Genomic DNA, 18043 nt, shown 5'->3' on the forward strand with positions numbered 1-18043 from the left:
AAGGAAAATCCTACCAGTTAGTTCCATGTTCCCAAATATTGTGGCTTTGGCATTGGGTAGATGATATAATCAGAAACATTTTTTCTCAATTTCATTTCACCTGCATGTTCTGCAGACTTCAGTGTGCTCTGCACAGGAGCATGAACCCCTCACAGGCTACAGGAATGTGGGGGAAGCAAGGGCGATTCAGGCACTGGTTTTGTTTATTACCAGTTGCCGTTGACTCTGACTCATGGCAACCTATTGTGTGTAAGGGTGTAACTGTTAAATGGATGATCTTCGGGAAGCAGATTACCAGGACTGTCTTCTAAGGTGCCTGTGGGTGGACGCAGCAGCTGAGGGCCTTAACCCAGAGACTAACGAGGGGGTTAAAACATCTCACTGGTGTAGACTGAGGTCAGAGACCATGAAAAAGTGTGGTCCTGGAATAGATTGATGACAACACGCTAAAAATTAAGAAACCCACATGGCTGACCAAGTCTGAGCCACTCACTTTAGGTGTGACTGACTCTTAATGTTGGCATACAGTTGGCTTTTATTTCTTGACTTGGTTTGAGAACTTGCCTAATTCATGTTTATCATCATAAAAGACATTTTTGGTCTTCTTTCTGACGTTTTATATTTTCTTGTTTTCTTTGTTTTACATTTTTGATATGTGGTTTGAGCTTCCTTAGGTAGTTATTTTCCCTTGTAATTTGGAATAAATCAATCTTATTCTATTTTTATAGTATTTTTAAAATAACCTTTGCTATTTAAAACATATCTATATTTCTGAAACATTCCTGTATTTCTCTACCCAACAGAATAAATAAGGTGAAAGAGCAGCTATTGATTCCTCTGGGTAGGATGAGGAAACACCTGTTACTGCCTGAGGAAAAAAAATCTGCTGGCCTGAAAAATGGCCAGGTAGCACCTTGCCTATGAGTCTTCTTTTAGCCAGTTAGGTGTTACAAATAGCAGAAGTTTCTCCTGGAGTCTGGGCCTTGGTTAGCGATAAATCTTAGTTTACCATTTTCATCTTTGTCTGAGTCATCTTAGATTTTTTTTTGGAGGAAGGTTGTCTGAGGAATGGACTGTTGCCAGACTACCTCAAACTCGAGGGTCTAAAATATAAAAGTTATTTGTCACTCTCTTGCACAGTTCTTCAGTGTTGCACAGTTGTCCTCAGGATAGTGTCCAGGTCATGAAGCCTGCTCCATGGGACCCTCAAAGGCTGGCCTACCTGCTCCCATCATCCACCATTCCTCTTTCCTTAGCCTTACCTGCCGGCAACACCAGGTGACATACACCTTCTTCTTCTTGCCTCTGCCTTCCACCCTCTCTTTGCCTCACTAATTCCTTCGCATCCTTCAGTGATCAGCTCAGGTTCTGTTTCCTCCAGGAAGTCATCCCTGAACATGAAGCTCCCCTCCTGGCAATCTGGGCTTCCCTCTCTTTCACTGGCTCCCACCTGATATTAACATTGCTGTTGTTAGCTGTGCACAATGGAACAAAATGCTACCCGGTCCTGCACCAACCCGTAATTGGTTACAAGTGAGACCGTTGTGATCCACAGGGTTTTCATTGGCTGATATTGGGAAGTAGATCACCAAGATCTTTCCTCTTAGTCCATCTTAGTCTGGAAGCTTCACATAAGCCTCCACTGGTGGAGGGGTGGTGGCTGCGCATGAGGATTGGCCGAGAATTGAACCTCAGTCTCCTGCATGGAGGATGAGAATTCTACCACTGATATTAACATTTATGGATATCATTTATGGAATCATTTATGGATATCTCCTTCTGTCCAACAAGACCATGTCCAAGGGCAGGGACAATGTTTCATTCATCCTTGCTGCACCCCCTACCTTTTCCCCAGCACACATGTAACCCAGAAGCTGGCACACAATAGGTGTTCAGGAAATGTTTGTTGTAGTGGCCTTGTAGCCCCTGCAAAAAGAAAGAAGACAAGTTTTGTTTAGTCAAAAGGAAAATGTGTGAGGTTAAAGGAAGGGCATAAAACTAGTCAGGAAATGCCTTGGATTTGAAACAAGGTGTTGCTGTGGGAGGCCATTATCCAAGCTGCTCTTTGTTGAGCATCTTACCACACTGTCACAATGCACCTGAGAGTGGTGCTATTGCCCCTTTGTATGGAGGAGAGACCCGAGACCCACGAGGCAGAGTCACTTTCCTGAGCTCCCACAGCACAGCTGGCCAAGCCAGGACCTTTGTCCACATGCTACCAGCCTCTGCATTTGAGTTTGGGGTATTTATGCCCAGCAGACCTGCTGGGTGACATTGGGACTCTGAATGTCCTCCCCAGGACAAGGAGCCCCCTTGTCTTCCATCCTGGCGAGGCTCTCAGTGTGGGAAAGGCCTGGCAATTTACTTCCTGATATCAGCCAATGAAAATGCTATGGATTATAATGGCCTGGTCCATAATCGATCATGGAGTGGGTACTGTTCCATTGTGTACACCCACACCTGTGTGTACCTGTCAGGGGTCCTCCATTTCGAGTTTATTTCTAAGCAATTCTTCTTAAAATTTGAAAATTACCCCAAGCAATGAAAAAATCCGCACCTCCTAACTCAGTCTATGAAGTGGAGAAACTGATGGCCCACACCTAGGGGCTGCCTAAGATTTTTCAAATTCACCTGCCAGGTGCCACCTTGGAGTTGAGGGGTGAGGCATAGAAAGTGGGCCCTGGGGATGCAGAGCCAGAGGCTCATGCCTCCGTGAGGATGCCACGTGAATAGGTAGGGGCACGTGGTGGTTCTCAGCCTTCCAGACACTCCCTCTCTGTTGGTGCCTCCCACTAGCCCAAGAACACCTCCAGGGCAGACATGGAATCTGATGAACCCTGTGCACGTCGGCATTGACAGGGCCTGGTTTGGTGCCTGCCATGCTCAGTGAGTGCTTGTTGAAAGAGACTTAATGCACAGGTGTGTGGTTGGGCTTAGGCGGTGTGCAGGGGATAGGGTTGTCCAGGGGCCGTGTCACCCAGACGCTTTCTTGGCTTGCTCCTCTGGGCATCTGAGAAGCCTAGTGAACCTTCACAGTCTGCAGTGGAGAGAGGTGATGGTGTAGCCTGCAGGACCCCTTCATCCATCTTGTCCAGACACGAATGGGGTGAGAGGTCTGGGAGGGGCCTTTGGGGGACCGTGGGAGCAGGTGAGGGGGCATCAGAGCAAGGGCTCCAGAGCCTGCATCCATCCCAGCCTGGCGGGTGTAGCATTTCAAACAGTTACCTTGATCTAAATGCATGACTTCATCAAGACTGTAAGGGCTATGCCAGGAGTGAAAATGGTTAATGTGCTTGGCTGCCAACCAAAAAATTGGAGGTTTGAGTCCACCCAGAGGCCCCTTGGAAAAGCAACCTGGTGATCTACTTCTGAAAAATCAGCCACTGAAAACCCAGGGGAGCCCAGTTCTACTGTAACATACCTGGAGTCGCCATGAGTTGGAGTTGACTTGATGGCAACTGTTTCCTTTGGTTAGTGAAGGACGTGGTTCTGGAAGGAGGCTCTTGGGTAGAGATGGGGGGTAAGGGTGTAGACCGTGTAGCCCAACTTTCTCCCGTCAGGGCTTGCCCTTTGGCCTCTGCTCCATCCAGGGCTGTGGTGCCCGCCACCCCCAACCCTGTCCTCTCTTCCAAGCCTAGAGGCCTCTGACTCCTCTGTTTGGCCCAGCCAAAGGGGAAGTGAGCCCTCAAACACTGTTCTGAATCTGATGGGAAACATCAGCATGGGGGGTGCGAAGCAGAATAAACACACTGATATTCCTTGGGCTCAGACCTGTGTGTCTTCCCCATGTCCCCTGAGAGCATGTCTCCAGGCGCAAGGGGCTCACATGGCCATAGCTACTCCCCTGGGCTCTCTGCTTTCCTTCTACAAGCAGTATCCCTTGGTAGTCACTGTATCAGAACCCACATCAGCCACTAGTTTCCTCCTGGGCATCCTTGACTTTCCATGGTCAAGTCCAAGAGGTTCCATCCCTATCACCACCCCCACTTCCTCAGAACTTTTCTGGGTCTTCTCTGTGAAGGCCATATCAGGGGTGACCCTAGCCCTCCATCCAACCTCAGATGAGCCACAGAGGAGTGCACTGGTCAGCAGGAAGTGAAGGCACTGCCGAGACCAGCTTGCCTCAGACCTTCCTGGGTGTTTGTCCCACCGGGAATGGGATTCAGCATGGTTTTATTGAGGATGCTTCATGGACTGTTCCCAGATATCAAGGAGGGTGGGACTCTCAATTGCAGACATGCTCTCCGGTCCTGAGCAGCCTCCTGAAAGCTGGGGCCTACTTGTTGTTATGCTCGTGTCTAGGCCACAGCCACCTCATTGGCCATCACTGTCTGCAGGGACAGTGGACTGCAATCCTGGCCCAGTGAGCTGAGCTGCACCAACTTAGAAGCGCTTTTTGCCTGCAGCCTCATTGGAAAAGTATAAGTACACGAACACACTCCATGTTCTCATCGCACCTTCCCAGTCCTCCACAACCACATCCTCCCTGGTGGTCTGCACACCACTCACCCGCCAACCTCCCCACTGCCTCTCCAGGAAATTGTCAGATCAAATCCATCCAGAGGTGGGGGGCTGCAGACCGAAGTGGAGTTTCTGATAGGAGCTGTGGGGACCAGGACTTGATAGACAGTGAGGTGGGGCGGGGTGAATGCAGAATAGTGAGACTGTGAGAGAATGGCTGCCCGTCCTCCTGACTCTTGCTCACGGCATGCCCCGAGTTAACTGTGATGCCACCTGAACAGTCGTTAATACCCACATGGAGGTGGCACATTTCACTTCGGGTTCTGTTTTGATTGGGGTTAGGCTATCTGCCTTCTTGAGAATGATGGTGGCCTTGGGTGATTCCATCTGAGCAAGTGGCGTCTCCCAGATGTTCATCACGGAAGAGAAAACAAAACACCAAAAATCTGTTGCTGTTGAGTCGATTCCGACTCACAGCGACCCTATAGGACAGAGTACAACTGCCCTATAGAGTTTCCAAGGAGCCCCTGGTGGATTCAAACTGCCAGCATTTTGATTAGCAGTTATCGCTCTTAACCACTACGCCACCAAGGTTTCTGCTCATCACAGAGCACTTTTTAATTAAGCCAGAGTGCATGGATGGTATTAGAAAGTAGTTGCCTGCAGGAGTCTTCTCTACCTTTATTGAAACTGCTTAGTTCCTTTAGACAGGAAACAACCCCCAAGGTGGGAGCATTTGCCTCAATCCATTGACCAGTGAAATCTACAGTTTAAATTAAAATGTAGGATGTGTTTTACAATTAGGAATCAGAGAAATAGTGAGCACTTAGTTTCTGTCGAAGCAATGCATGTACATTCCACCTGGGGGTGGCAGGGAGAATGCAGATTGGCTATCTGAGATTCTTAGTATGGGGATGCTTTCTCTCTTTCCGCTGGTCTGCCAGGCTTCAGCCTTATATATTTTTCTGATTTGAATCTTTATTAGGCTCCATTCTAATTCTGACTTCATGAAGCTTCTAGCAACATAACATCAGGGAAACATGCTTGTTTTGACTTCAGCATCAACCATTCCTAGGTCAGATCTTGCCTTTGCCACTCAGAAATTGGGTGACCTTGGTCATGTCACTTTCCCATTCAGAGCCTCAGTTTCCTTATCTGTAATGGTGGTGGTATGCCATACCTCACAAGATTACAGAGAAAAGTTAGTGAAATAATACATGGGAAATGCCTAACACCGTGCCTGGCACATAGCAGTGCTCATAAAAGAGAGCTCTCATCCCCTTCATGGTAAAGTCTGAAAGCAGAGCCTGGCATTGTGCTGGTGACTTATTGAGGGAGCGTTCTCATGGCAAATCCTCAAGGTTTGAGGGATGCAGGATAGGGCAGGGGAAGAAGCTAGGCAAAGCTGGGCATCCAGCTGAAGTCTGGCCCCAGCCCAATTCCAAGGGGAGCTCTGAAGCGTGAATAACACCACAAAATATCCCAGCTTGAGTCAAGCAGACCAGGCTTTTTCATCTCATATCAGCCTCATGATGTGAGGCTGATGTGAGATACAAAAGCCCAGCCTGTTTAGTGATTGAATTCTTGCCCTGCATGTGGGAGACACAGTTTGATTCCTGGTCAGTGCACCTCACGCTTAGCCACCACCTGTCTGTTGAAGCTCGTGTTTTGCTATGATGCTGAACAGGTTGTACTAGGAAGAAAGGCCTGTCAATCTACTGCAGAAAATTAGCCAATGAAAACCCCGTGGGGCACAACGGTCCAATTCACAAGGGATCAGGTGGAGAGCACAGCATTTCTTTCTGTTGTGCATGGGGGTGCCATGAGTCAACTAGATGGCAGCTAACAATACCAAGGATCAAATGTGGTTAGCGGCGTGCCAACCCTGGGGTCAGCTGTGCTGCCTCTGGCATTTTTGGGTGAAGCAAACCATCCTGTTGAGGGCAAGTCGCAAGAGCCTACACTCACAGCAGCTGGGCAGTGGTATGTGGTAGGAGGAGTTGGATGGGAAACCAGCAGCATCTACTACATTTCCCTTGCCTATTTTTTTTTTTAATCCAAGAGGTTTTTGTTTTGTTTTGTTTTAAAATATTGTTGGTGAAAATGTACACAGCAAGACATGCTCCCATTCAACAATTTCTACACATAGAATTCAGTAACATTGGTTACATTCTTCACATGTGTCAACATTCTCCTCATTTCTGTTCTAGTTGTTTCACTCCCATTAACTTAGACTCACTGACCCCCAAACTTCTCATCTATGCTTTACCGTAACTTGTCTATTTGGTCTCATATAGATATTATTTTTTTTAGATATATATTTTTAAAGAGTGCAGTACTCAAGGGTTTTGTTTTGTTTTGTTTTGTTTTTAATCAAAACTGCTATATAGTTTAAAGGTGACTTCAGGGAATAATTTTACTTCAGGGTTTAAAAAGTATCTCAGGGCAAAGTCTCGGGGATTCCTCCAGCCTCAGTGGGTCCAGTAATTAAGAATTTGAAGTGCTGTTCCACAGTTTTCTCCCTTTCCATCAGGATCCATCTATGTGTCCCTGATCGGAAGTTCAGTAGCGGTAGCTGGGCATCATCTAGTTCTTCTGGTCTCAAGGCAGAGGAGGCAGTAGTTCATAGACATGATTAGTCTTGTAGTTCAGTTCTTCTCCCATTCTTGGATTTCTTTCTTTCTCTTTTGCTCTGGACGAATAGAGACTAATAGTTGTATCTTAGATGGCCATTTGTAAACTTTTAAGACCCCAGACACTACCCACCAAATTAGGAGGTAGAATATGAACTATAAGAACTATATTATGCAAATTGACTGGGTTGTCCCATGAGACCATAGCCCTAAGTCTTCAAACGAAGAAAACTAATCTCGTGAGGTGGTTGGCTATGTTTAAGTAATAGCATCTTTAGCCTGTTTTTATTTTTGTTCATTGTTGTAAAACTGTATATGACATAGCATTTGCCAGTTAATCCTTTTCTTGTGTACAACTTAGTGGCATCACTTACATCAGTCAAGCTGAGCAAACTTCACCCACATTCAATGCCACCTCCCCCATCAACATAAACAAAAAGTGACTACTACCTAGAGAATAATATCCCCTTCCCCCAGCCGTGGTAACCACCAATGAACACTGGTCTCTGTATATTTACCTGTTCTTGTTATTTCACAAAAGAGAGGTCACACAGTATTTGTCCTGTTGTAATTGACTTACTTTGCTCAGTGTAATGTCCTACAGGTTCATCTATGTTGCAAGATGATTTGGGAACTCATTTTTTTTTTTTTATGGCTGAGTAGTATTCTGTTATATGTGTGTATCACATTTTTTTATCCATTCATTGGCTGTTGGACACTTAGGTTGTTTCCATCTCTTCACTATTGTACATAGTGCGGCAGTGACTATAGGTGTGCATGTACCTGTTTGTGTCACTTCTGTTAGATCACTAGGGGATACACCTAGGAGTGGAATTTCTGGGTCATATGGTAGTTCTGTTTTTAATGTTTTGAAGAATCACCATACTGTTTTCCACAGCAGTTGTACCCTTTTACATTCCCACTGGCAATGGATAAGAGATCCAACCTCTCACAGCCTCACCAGCACTTGTTTTTTTTTTTTTTTTATCTTTGTCATTCTAGTAGAGGTGAGGTGGTGTCTCACTGTAGTTTTGATTTGTATCCCTCTTTAATGGCAGTGGGTTTTTGTTGTTGTTGTTTTTAATGGCTAATGGGAAACCCTGGTGGCATAGTGCTTAAGTGCTACAGCTGCTAACCAATGGGTTGGCAGTTCGAGTCCGCCAGGCGCTCCTTGGAAACACTATGGGGCAGTTCTACTCTGTCCTGTAGGGTCACTATGAGTCGGAATCGACTCAACGGCACTGGGTTTGGTTTTGGTTTCGGTTAACGGCAAATGACAATGAGAAACTTTTCATGTGTTTGTTGGCTGCTTTGATATCTTCTTTGGGGGAAGTGTCTATTCATGTCTTTTGCCCATTTTTGATTGGGTTATTTGTCTTTTTCTTGTTAATATGTGGAAGCTTTGTATATATTTTAGATACCAGACTCTTATAAGTCAGAATCGAATTCACGGCAGTGGGGGTTTTTTGGGTATTGGATATATGGTTCCTGAAGATTTTTTTCCCAGTCTGTAGGTCATCTCTTTGCTCTTTTGATAAAATCTTTTGGTGAGCATTAAGTATTTAATTTTCAAGGGGTCCCAATTATCTATTTTGTTTTCTGTTTCTTGTGCATTTTTGTTGTGTTTGATAGTCTATCCTTAACAAAATTAGGTCCTGTAGCTTCACGCCTCTATTTTCTTCCAAGAACTTTATGGTTTTAGGTTTAACATTTAGGTCTTTGATCCATTTTGAATTAGGTTTTGTATATAGTGTGAAATATAAATTTTGGTAATCCAGTTTTCTCAGCACCATTTGTTGAAGAGACTATTCCTTCCCCATTGAATGGATTTGGCTCCCTTTTTAAAAATCAATTGACATGGGTGGAGCCAAGATGGCGGAATAGACAGACGCTTCCGTCGAGCCCGCTTTACAACAAAGACCCGAAAAAACAAGTGAAACGAGTATATTTGTGACAAGCTGGGAGCCCTGAGCATCAAAGGCAAGCTTAGACAACGAACTGAGGGGCAGGGGAAGGAAGAGACCAGTCAGAAGCGGAGAGGAGTTACCGGACCTGAATCGCGGGGAGCCCTCAGGCACCATTCCCAGAGCGGTGGCAGCAGCGGGCTGGTGCTAGTGCTCAGCCACAGTTTCCTCAGGGAGAAGCAGCCAGCCACACAGCCCACTCACACCTCCGGAACCTGAGCAGAAGGGTGCTCTCGGCAAAAGCTAACTACTTGTGTGTATTTTACCGCACCACCCCACCCCACCAACCCAGCTTCAGTGGCTGAATCCCTAGGCCTGAGATAGACCTTGGTGAGCACCTAGAGCCATCCTCCTGGCCTTGGTGAAGGAAAAAATTTGCAACTGGAGGGAAAAGGTAATTTGCTAGCTCCATTAACTGGGGAGCTCAGGACAGAAGCGGCTCCTGTCCAGGCATAAACTGTCCATGGACCTTGAGCACCTTTCCCTTCTGCATGGACCTGTGTGGGCCTATTTTGGGAGAACAGGCCCTTGCTGGCAAACTCCAACCATTTCAGCTGTGCAGTGGAGAGGTGGGTGTTTGACATTTGACATTGCTTTGCCTATTAAACAAGGTCCTCACATACTCACAACAGGGACCTAAGGACTGGTGGCTCCACTTGGGTCACCCAGCCACCCGCGACAGGGGCCCAGGGATAACTGGTACCTCCCAGTCCTAACAACAAAATCTTTGGGTGCCCATGATCCCTCTGCAGAGCCCACCCACCAGCATGCTCTAGGGAACAGAGACGCGTTTTCCTCAGAAACACTTCGGGGTCGGTTCTCAGCCCCTTGCCTTGTTCAGAGCGTGACCCCTGCTGCAATCAGATATGGGTATATACGCCAATCACCCCTGCCCCTTTAAGACTGTAGGACAGAACCTGTACCACACACTTGATATCAACTACCTGGAAACCTGAGCTGAATTCATACAAGAAAACTGAATGGACTCCTAGGCTGATATACCTGATAACAGCTCCAGCCAGCTGGGGACAGGACACCAGACCTCCAAAGGCAAAAATAATCAAGCTAGCTCACTCAAGCAACCCATAGGGGTATACCAAAACAAAACAAAGCAAGCAGCTACAACACAGTAAGCAAGCATAAACTAATACAATAACTTATAGATGGCTCAGAGACAACAGTCAGTATCAAGTCACATAAAGAAACAGGCCGTGATCACCTCAACAGACTCTCAAAACAAAGAATCCAGGGATCTTTTAGATGAAAGTGCATTCCTGGAATTACCAGATGTAGAATATAAAAGTTTGATACACAGAACCCTTCAAGACATCAGGAAGGAAATGAGGCAATATGCAGAACAAGCCAAGGAACACACAGATAAAGCAACTGAAGAACTCAGAAAGATTATTCAGGAACATAATGAAAAGTTTAATAAGCTGGAAAAATCCATACAGAGACAGCAATCAGAAATTCAGAAGATTAACAATAAAATTACAGAATTAGATAACTCAATAGAAAGTCAGAGGAGCAGAGTTGAGTAAGTAGAAGCTAGAATTTCTGAACTCGAAGATAAATCACTTGGCACTAATATATCTGAAGAAAAATCAGATAAAAGAATTTAAAAAAATGAAGAAACCTTAAGAATCATGTGGGACTCTATCAAGAGAAACAACCTACGAGTGATTGGAGTACCAGAACAGGGAGGGATAACAGAAAATACGGAGAAAATTGTTGAGGATTTGTTGGCAGAAAACTTTCCTGATATTGTGAAAAAGGAGAAAATATCTATCCAAGATGCTCATCAAACTCCACATGAGGTAGATCTTAAAAGAAAGTCACCAAGACATATTATAACCAAGCTTGCCAAAACCAAAGATAAAGAGACAATTATAAGAGCAACGAGAGAGAAAAGAAAAGTCACCTACAAGGGAGAGGCAATAAGAATAAGCTCGGACTACTTGGCAGAAACCATGCAGGCAAGAAGGCAATGGAATGACATATTTAAAAAATTGAAGGAAAAAAATTGCCTGCCAAGAATCATATATCCATCAAAACTGTCTCTTAAATATGAAGGTGAAATTAAGACATTTCCAGATAAACACAAGTTGAGGGAATTTGTAAAAACCAAACCAAAACTACAAGAAATACTAAAGGGAGTTCTTTGGTTAGAAAATCAATAATATCAGGTATCGACCCAAGGCTAGAACACTGGGAAGAGCAACCAGAAGTCAACCCAGACAAGGAAATAAAAAAAACGAAGCAAGATTTAAAAAAAAAAGCCCAACACAGGATAACAGCGATGTTATTATATAAAAGAAGACAACATTAAAATAATAAAGAGGGACTAAGAAATACACACCTTCCACATGGCGAGGAAGATACAACGATACAAAGAAATAAAAGTTAGTTATAAATTTAGAAAAATAAGGGTAAATAATAAGGTAACCACAAAGGAGACAAGCGATCCTACTCATCAAAATAAAATACAAGGGAAAAATAGAGACTCAGCAGAAGCAAAATCAACAACAACAAATATGAGGAAAGGACAATATATAAAGAAAATCTACTCAGCACATAAAATCAAGTGGGAAAAAGAAGCTGTCAACACACAAAAAGACGTAAAAAATAATAGCACTAAATTCATACCTATCCATAATTACCCTGAATGTAAATGGACTAAATGCACCAATAAAGAGACAGAGAGTGGCAGAATGGATTAAAAAACAAGATCCGTCTATATGCTGCCTACAAGGGACACACCTTAGATATAGAGACCCAAAGAAACTAAACCTCAAAGGATGGAAAAAAATATATCAAGCAAACAACAATCAAAAAAGAGCAGGAGTGGCAATATTAATTTCTGACAAAATAGACTTTAATGTTAAATCCATCAGAAAGGATAAGGAAGGACACTATATAATGATTAAAGGGACAATACACCAAGAAGATATAACCATATTAAATATTTATGCACCCAATGACAGGGCTGCAAGATACATGAAACAAACTCTATCAGCATTGAAAAGCAAGATAGACAGCTCCACAATAATAGTAGGAGACTGCAACACACCACTTGCGGTGAAGGACAAGACATCTAGGAAGAAGCTCAATAAAGACACAGAAGATCTAAATGCCGCAATCAACCAAACTGACCTCGTAGACATATACAGAACACTCCAACCAACAGCAACCAACTATATTTCTTTTCTAGTGCACATGGAACATTCTCTAGAATAGACCACATAGTAGGCCATAAAGCAAGCCTTAGCAGAATCCAAAACATTGAAATATTACAAAGCATCCTCTCAGATCATAAGGCCATAAAAGTGGACATCAATAACAGGAAAAGCAGGGAAAAGAAATCAAACACTTGGAAACTGAACAATACCCTGCTCAAAAAAGACTGGATTATAGAAGACATTAAGGATGAAATAAAGAAATTCAGAGAATCCAATGAGAGTGAAAACACTTCCTGTCAGAACCTTTGGGACACAGCAAAAGTGGTGCTCAGAGGCCAATTTATATCAATAAATGCACACATCTAAAAAGAAGAAAGGGCCAAAATCAAAGCACTATCCCTACAACTTGAACAAGCAGAAAGAGAGCAACAAAAGAAACCCACAGGCACCAGAAGAAAACAAGTAATAAAAATTAGAGCTGAACTAAATGAAATAGAAAACAGAAAAACAGTTGAAAGAATTAACAAGACCAAAAGCTGGTTTTTTGGAAAAAACTCAACAAAATTGATAAACCATTGGCCAAATTGACAAAAGAAAAACAGGAGAGGAAGCAAATAACCGGAATAAGAAATGAGATGGGCGATATTACAACAGACCCAACTGAAATTAAAAGAATCATATCAGACTACTATGAAAAACTATACTCAAACAAATTTGAAAACCTAGAAGAAATGGATGAATTCCTAGAAACACACTACCTACCTAAACTAACACAAACAGGTAGAACAACTAAATAGACCCATAACAAAAGAAGAGATTGAAAAGGTAACCAAAAAACTCCCAACAACAAGAAAAAAAAGCCCTGGTCCTGGCGGCTTCACTGCAGAGTTCTACCAAACTTTCAGAGAAGAGTTAACACCGCTACTACTAAAGGTATTTCAGAGCATAGAAAAGGATGGAATACTACCAAATTCATTCCATGAAGCCACTATATCTCTGATACCAAAACCAGATAAAGATACCCCAAGAAAAGAAAATTATAGACCTTTTTATCCCTCTTGAATATAGATGCAAAAATCTTCAACAAAATTCTAGCCAATAGAATTCAACAACATGTCAAAAAAATAATTCACCATGACCAAGTGGGATTCGTACCAGGTATGCAGGGATGGTTCAACATTAGAAAAACAATTAATGTAGTCTGCCACATAAATAAAATGAAAGACAAGAATCACATGATTTTATCAATTGATGCAGAAAAGGCATTTGTCAAAGTCCAACACTCATTCATGATAAAAACTCTCAGTAAAATAGGAATAGAAGGAAAAATTCTCAACATAATAAAGGGCATTTATACAAAGCCAACAGCCAACATCGCCTTAAATGGAGAGAGCCTGAAAATATTCCCACTGTGACTGGGAACCAGACAAGGATGCCCTTCATCACCACTCTTATTCAACATTGTGCTGGGAGTTCTAGCCAGAGCAATTAGGCTAGGTAAAGAAATAAAGGGCATCCAGATTGGCAAGGAAGAAGTAAAAGTATCTCTATTTGCAGACGACATGATCTTATACACAGAAAACCCTAAGGAATCCTCCAGAAAACTACTGAAACTAATAGAAGAGTTCAGCAGAGTATCGGGATACAAGATAAAAATACAAAAATCAGTTGGATTCCTCTACACCAACAAAAAGAACATCGAAGAGGAAATCACCAAATCAATACCATTTACATAATAAATCTTACCAGAGATGTAGAAGACTTATGCAAAGAAAATGACAGTACACTTCTTCAAGAAACCAAAAGAGACTTACATAAGTGGAAGAACATACCTTGCTCATGGTTATGAAGACTTAACATTATAAAAATGTCTATACTACCAAAAGCAATCTACACATTTAATGCAATTCCGATCCAAATCCCAAGGATATTCTTCAATGAGATGGAGAAAAAGGGAAAGAGGCCCCAGGTAAGTAAAGCATTACTGAAAAAGAAGAACAAAGTAGGAGGCCTTACTTTACCTGATTTTAGAACCTATTGTACCGCCACGGTAGTCAAAACAGCCTGGTACTGGTACAACAACAGATACATGGACCAATGGAACAGAATTGAGAATCCAGACATAAATCCATCCACATATGAGCAGTTGATATTTGACAAAGACCCCAAAACAGTTAAATGGGGAAAAGACAGTCTTTTTAACAAATGGTGCTGGCATAACTGGATATCCATCTGCAAAAAAATGAAACAAGACCCATACCTCACTCCATGCACAAAAACTAACTCAAAATGGATCAAAGGCCTAAATATAAAATCTAAAATGATAAAGATCATGGAAGAAAGGATGGGGACAACGTTAGGAGCCCTAATACATGGCATAAACAGTATAGAAAACATTATAAAGAATGTAGAAGAAAAACTAGGTAACTGGGAAAAAAAAAAAAAAACTTTTTTTTTTTGGGAGCTCCTAAAAATCAAACACTTAGGCTCACCCAAAGACTTCACTGAAAGAGTAAGAAGACTACCTACAGACTGGGAGAAAGGTTTTAGCTATGACATTTCTGATCAGCGCCTGATCTTTAAAATCTACATAATATTGCAAAAACTCAACTGCAAAAAGAGAAATAACCCAATTAAAAAATGGGCAAAAGGTATGAATAGACACTTCACCAAAGAAGACATTCAGGTGGCTAACAGATACATGGGAAATGTTCACGATCATTAGCCATTAGAGAAATGCAGATGAAAACTACAATGAGATTTCATCTCATTCCAATAAGGCTGGCATTAATCCAAAAAACACAAAATAATAAATGTTGGAGAGGCTGTGGAGAGATCGGAACACTTCTACACTGCTGGTGGGAATGTCAAATGGTACAACCACTTGGGAAATCGGTTTGGCACTTCCTTAACAAGCTAGAAATAGAACTACCATAGGATCCAGCAATCCTGCTCCTTGGAATATATCCTAGAGAAATAAGAGCCTTTCTTAGGATATACACGAATGGATATATGCACTCCCATGTTTATTGCAGCACTGTTTACGATAGCAAAAACATGGAAGCAACCAAGATGCCCATCAACAGATGAATGGATAAATAAATTATGGTATATTCACACAATGGAATACTACGCATCAATAAAGAACAGTGAGGAATCTGTGAAACATTTCATAACATGGAGGAAGCTGGAAGGCATTACGCTGAGTGAAATTAGTCAGTTGCAAACGGACAAATATTGTATGAAACCACTAGTATAAGAACTTGCGAAATAGTTTAAACTGAGAAGAAAACATTTTTTTGTGGTTACTAGGCGGGGAGGGAGGGAGGGTGTGAGAGGGTTATTCACTAATTAGTAGATATGAACTACTTTAGGTGAAGGGAAAGACAGCACACAGTATAGGGAAGGTCAGCACAACTGGACTAAACTAAAAGCAAAGAAGTTTCCTGAATAAACTGAATGCTTCGAAGGCCAGCGTAGCAGGGGCAGGGGTCTGGGGACCATGGTTTCAGGGGACATCTAAGTCAATTGGCATAATAAAATCTATTAAGAAAACATTCTGCATCCCACTTTGAAGAGTTGCATCTGGGGTCTTAAACACTAGCAAGCAGCCATCTAAGATGCATCAATTGGTCTCAACCCACCTGGATCAAAGGAGAATGAAGAATACCAAGGACACAAGGTGATTACTAGCTCAAGAGACAGAAAGAGTCACATGAACCAGTGACTACATCATCCTGTGACCAGAAGAACTACAACCAGTGACTGCCCTGACAGGGAACACAACAGACAACCCCTGAGGGAGCAGGAGAGCAGTGGGATGCAGACCCCAAATTCTCATAAGTCCAGACTTAATGGTCTGACTGAGACTGGAAGGACCCTGGTGGTCATGGCCCCCAGACCTTCTGTTGCCCCAGGACAGGAACCATTCCCAAAGCCAACTCTTCAGACATGGATTGGACTGGACAATGGGTTGGAGAGGGATGCTGGTGAGGAGTGAGCTTCTTGGATCAGATGGACACTTGAGACTATGTTGGCATCTCCTGCCTGGAGGGGAGATGAGGGGGTGGAGGGGGTTAGAAGCTGGCGAAAAGGACAAGAAAAGAGACAGTGGAGGGAGATAGCAGGCTGTCTCATTAGGGGGAGAGTAATTGGGAGTGTGTAGCAAGGTGTATATGGGTTTTTGTGTGAGAGACTGACTTGATTTGTAAACTTTCACTTAAAGCACAATAAAAATTATTAAAAAAAAATCAATTGACCGTTGATGCTTGAGTTTATTTCTGGGTTCTCAATTCTGTACCATTGGTCTGTGTGTCTGTCATTGAACCCAGGCCAGGATTCTTTGATTACTGTAGGTGTATAGCATATTTTGAAATCAGGAGGTGTGAGGCCTCCTACTATGCTGTTGTTCTTCAGAATTGCTTTGGCTATTCATGGCCTTTTGCCTTTCCATATAAAATTGAGGATTAGCTCTTCTGTTTCTGCAAAAATATTGTTGGAATTTTGATTGGGATTGCATTGAATGTGTATATTGCTTTGGGTAGTATGGACATTTTTACAATAATCTTCCAATTCATGGGCATATAAAACATGGGAAGTCTTTATTTGGTTTTCTTTTAGTCTCTTGCAGCTGTGTTTTATAGTGTTCATTGTATAAGTCCTTTAAACACTGGGGTGGGGGGTGGTAGGTATAGTTTAGGTATTTTATTCTTTTAGGTGCTATTGTAAATGGAATTGTTTCTTTGATTTCTTTTTCAGATTTATCCTTGCTGGTGTATAGAAACCCAGCTGATTTTTGAGTGTTGATCTTTTAACTGGAAATGTTGCCAAATTCTTCTATTAGTTTTGGCAGATTTCTTGTAATATCTTTAAGATTTCCTATATATGGACATTGTTGTCTGTAGAGATCGTTTTACTTTTTCTTTTCCGATTTTCATTCTTTTTCTTGCCTTATTGGTCTGGCTAGGACTTTCAGTACAACGTTGAATAGAAGTGGTGAAAGTAGGTATCCTTGCCTCATTTCCCTTCTCATGGGCAAGAATCTCAGTCTTTCTCCACTGTGTATAATGTTGGCTGTTTGTTTTTCATAGATACCCCCCCTTTTTTTTTTTACCCTTAATTACATTGAAGATCTTCCCTTCTATTCCTATTTTGTTGAGACTTTTTATACAAAAAGGGTGCTGGATTTTATCAAATGCCTTTTCTGTGTCAATTGAGATGATCATGTGGCTCGTTTCTTTTGTTCTATTAATCTGGTGGTTTACATTGATAGATTTTCTAATGTTGAACCATCCTTGAATTCCTAGAATAAATCTCACTTGGTCATGATATATAATTCTTGTAATATGTTGTTGAATTCTGTTCGCTAGTAGTTTGTTGAGAATTTTTGCATCTGTGTTCATGAGGGATATTGGCCTGTAGTTTTCTTGTGGTGTTTTTGTCTGGCTTTATAGAATGAATTAGGGAGAGTTCCTTCCTCTTCTATATTTTGGAAGAGTTTGAGCATGATTGTGTCAGTTCTCCTTTGAATGTTGGGTAATGTTCCCCAGTGAAGCCATCTGGTCTAGGACTTTTTTTTCCTTTAAATTTTACGTTTATTTTATCCTTTTTTTTTTTTTTAATTGTACTTTAGATGAACATTTTCAGAGCGAACTAGTTTCTCATTAAACAGTTAATACACATATTGTTTTGTGACATTGGTTGCCAACTCCACGGCAAGTCAACACTCTCCCCTTCTCAACGTTGGTTTCCTCATTACCAGCTTTCCTGCCCCCTTCTGCCTTCTTGTCTGTGCCGCTGGGCTAGT

At 42.3% G+C, this 18043-nt stretch overlaps 1 protein-coding gene across 1 annotated transcript in view; it reads left to right on the top strand.

Annotated features, from left to right (window-relative positions):
- The window catches only part of GRID1 (glutamate ionotropic receptor delta type subunit 1), a 986611-nt gene that overhangs the window by 321966 nt on the left and 646602 nt on the right, over nt 1–18043 (top strand). The gene's annotated exons all lie outside the window — the stretch shown is intronic.

The sequence above is a fragment of the Loxodonta africana genome, chromosome 8 (assembly GCF_030014295.1).
Source record: "Loxodonta africana isolate mLoxAfr1 chromosome 8, mLoxAfr1.hap2, whole genome shotgun sequence".
Classification (NCBI taxonomy): Eukaryota; Metazoa; Chordata; class Mammalia; order Proboscidea; family Elephantidae; genus Loxodonta; species Loxodonta africana.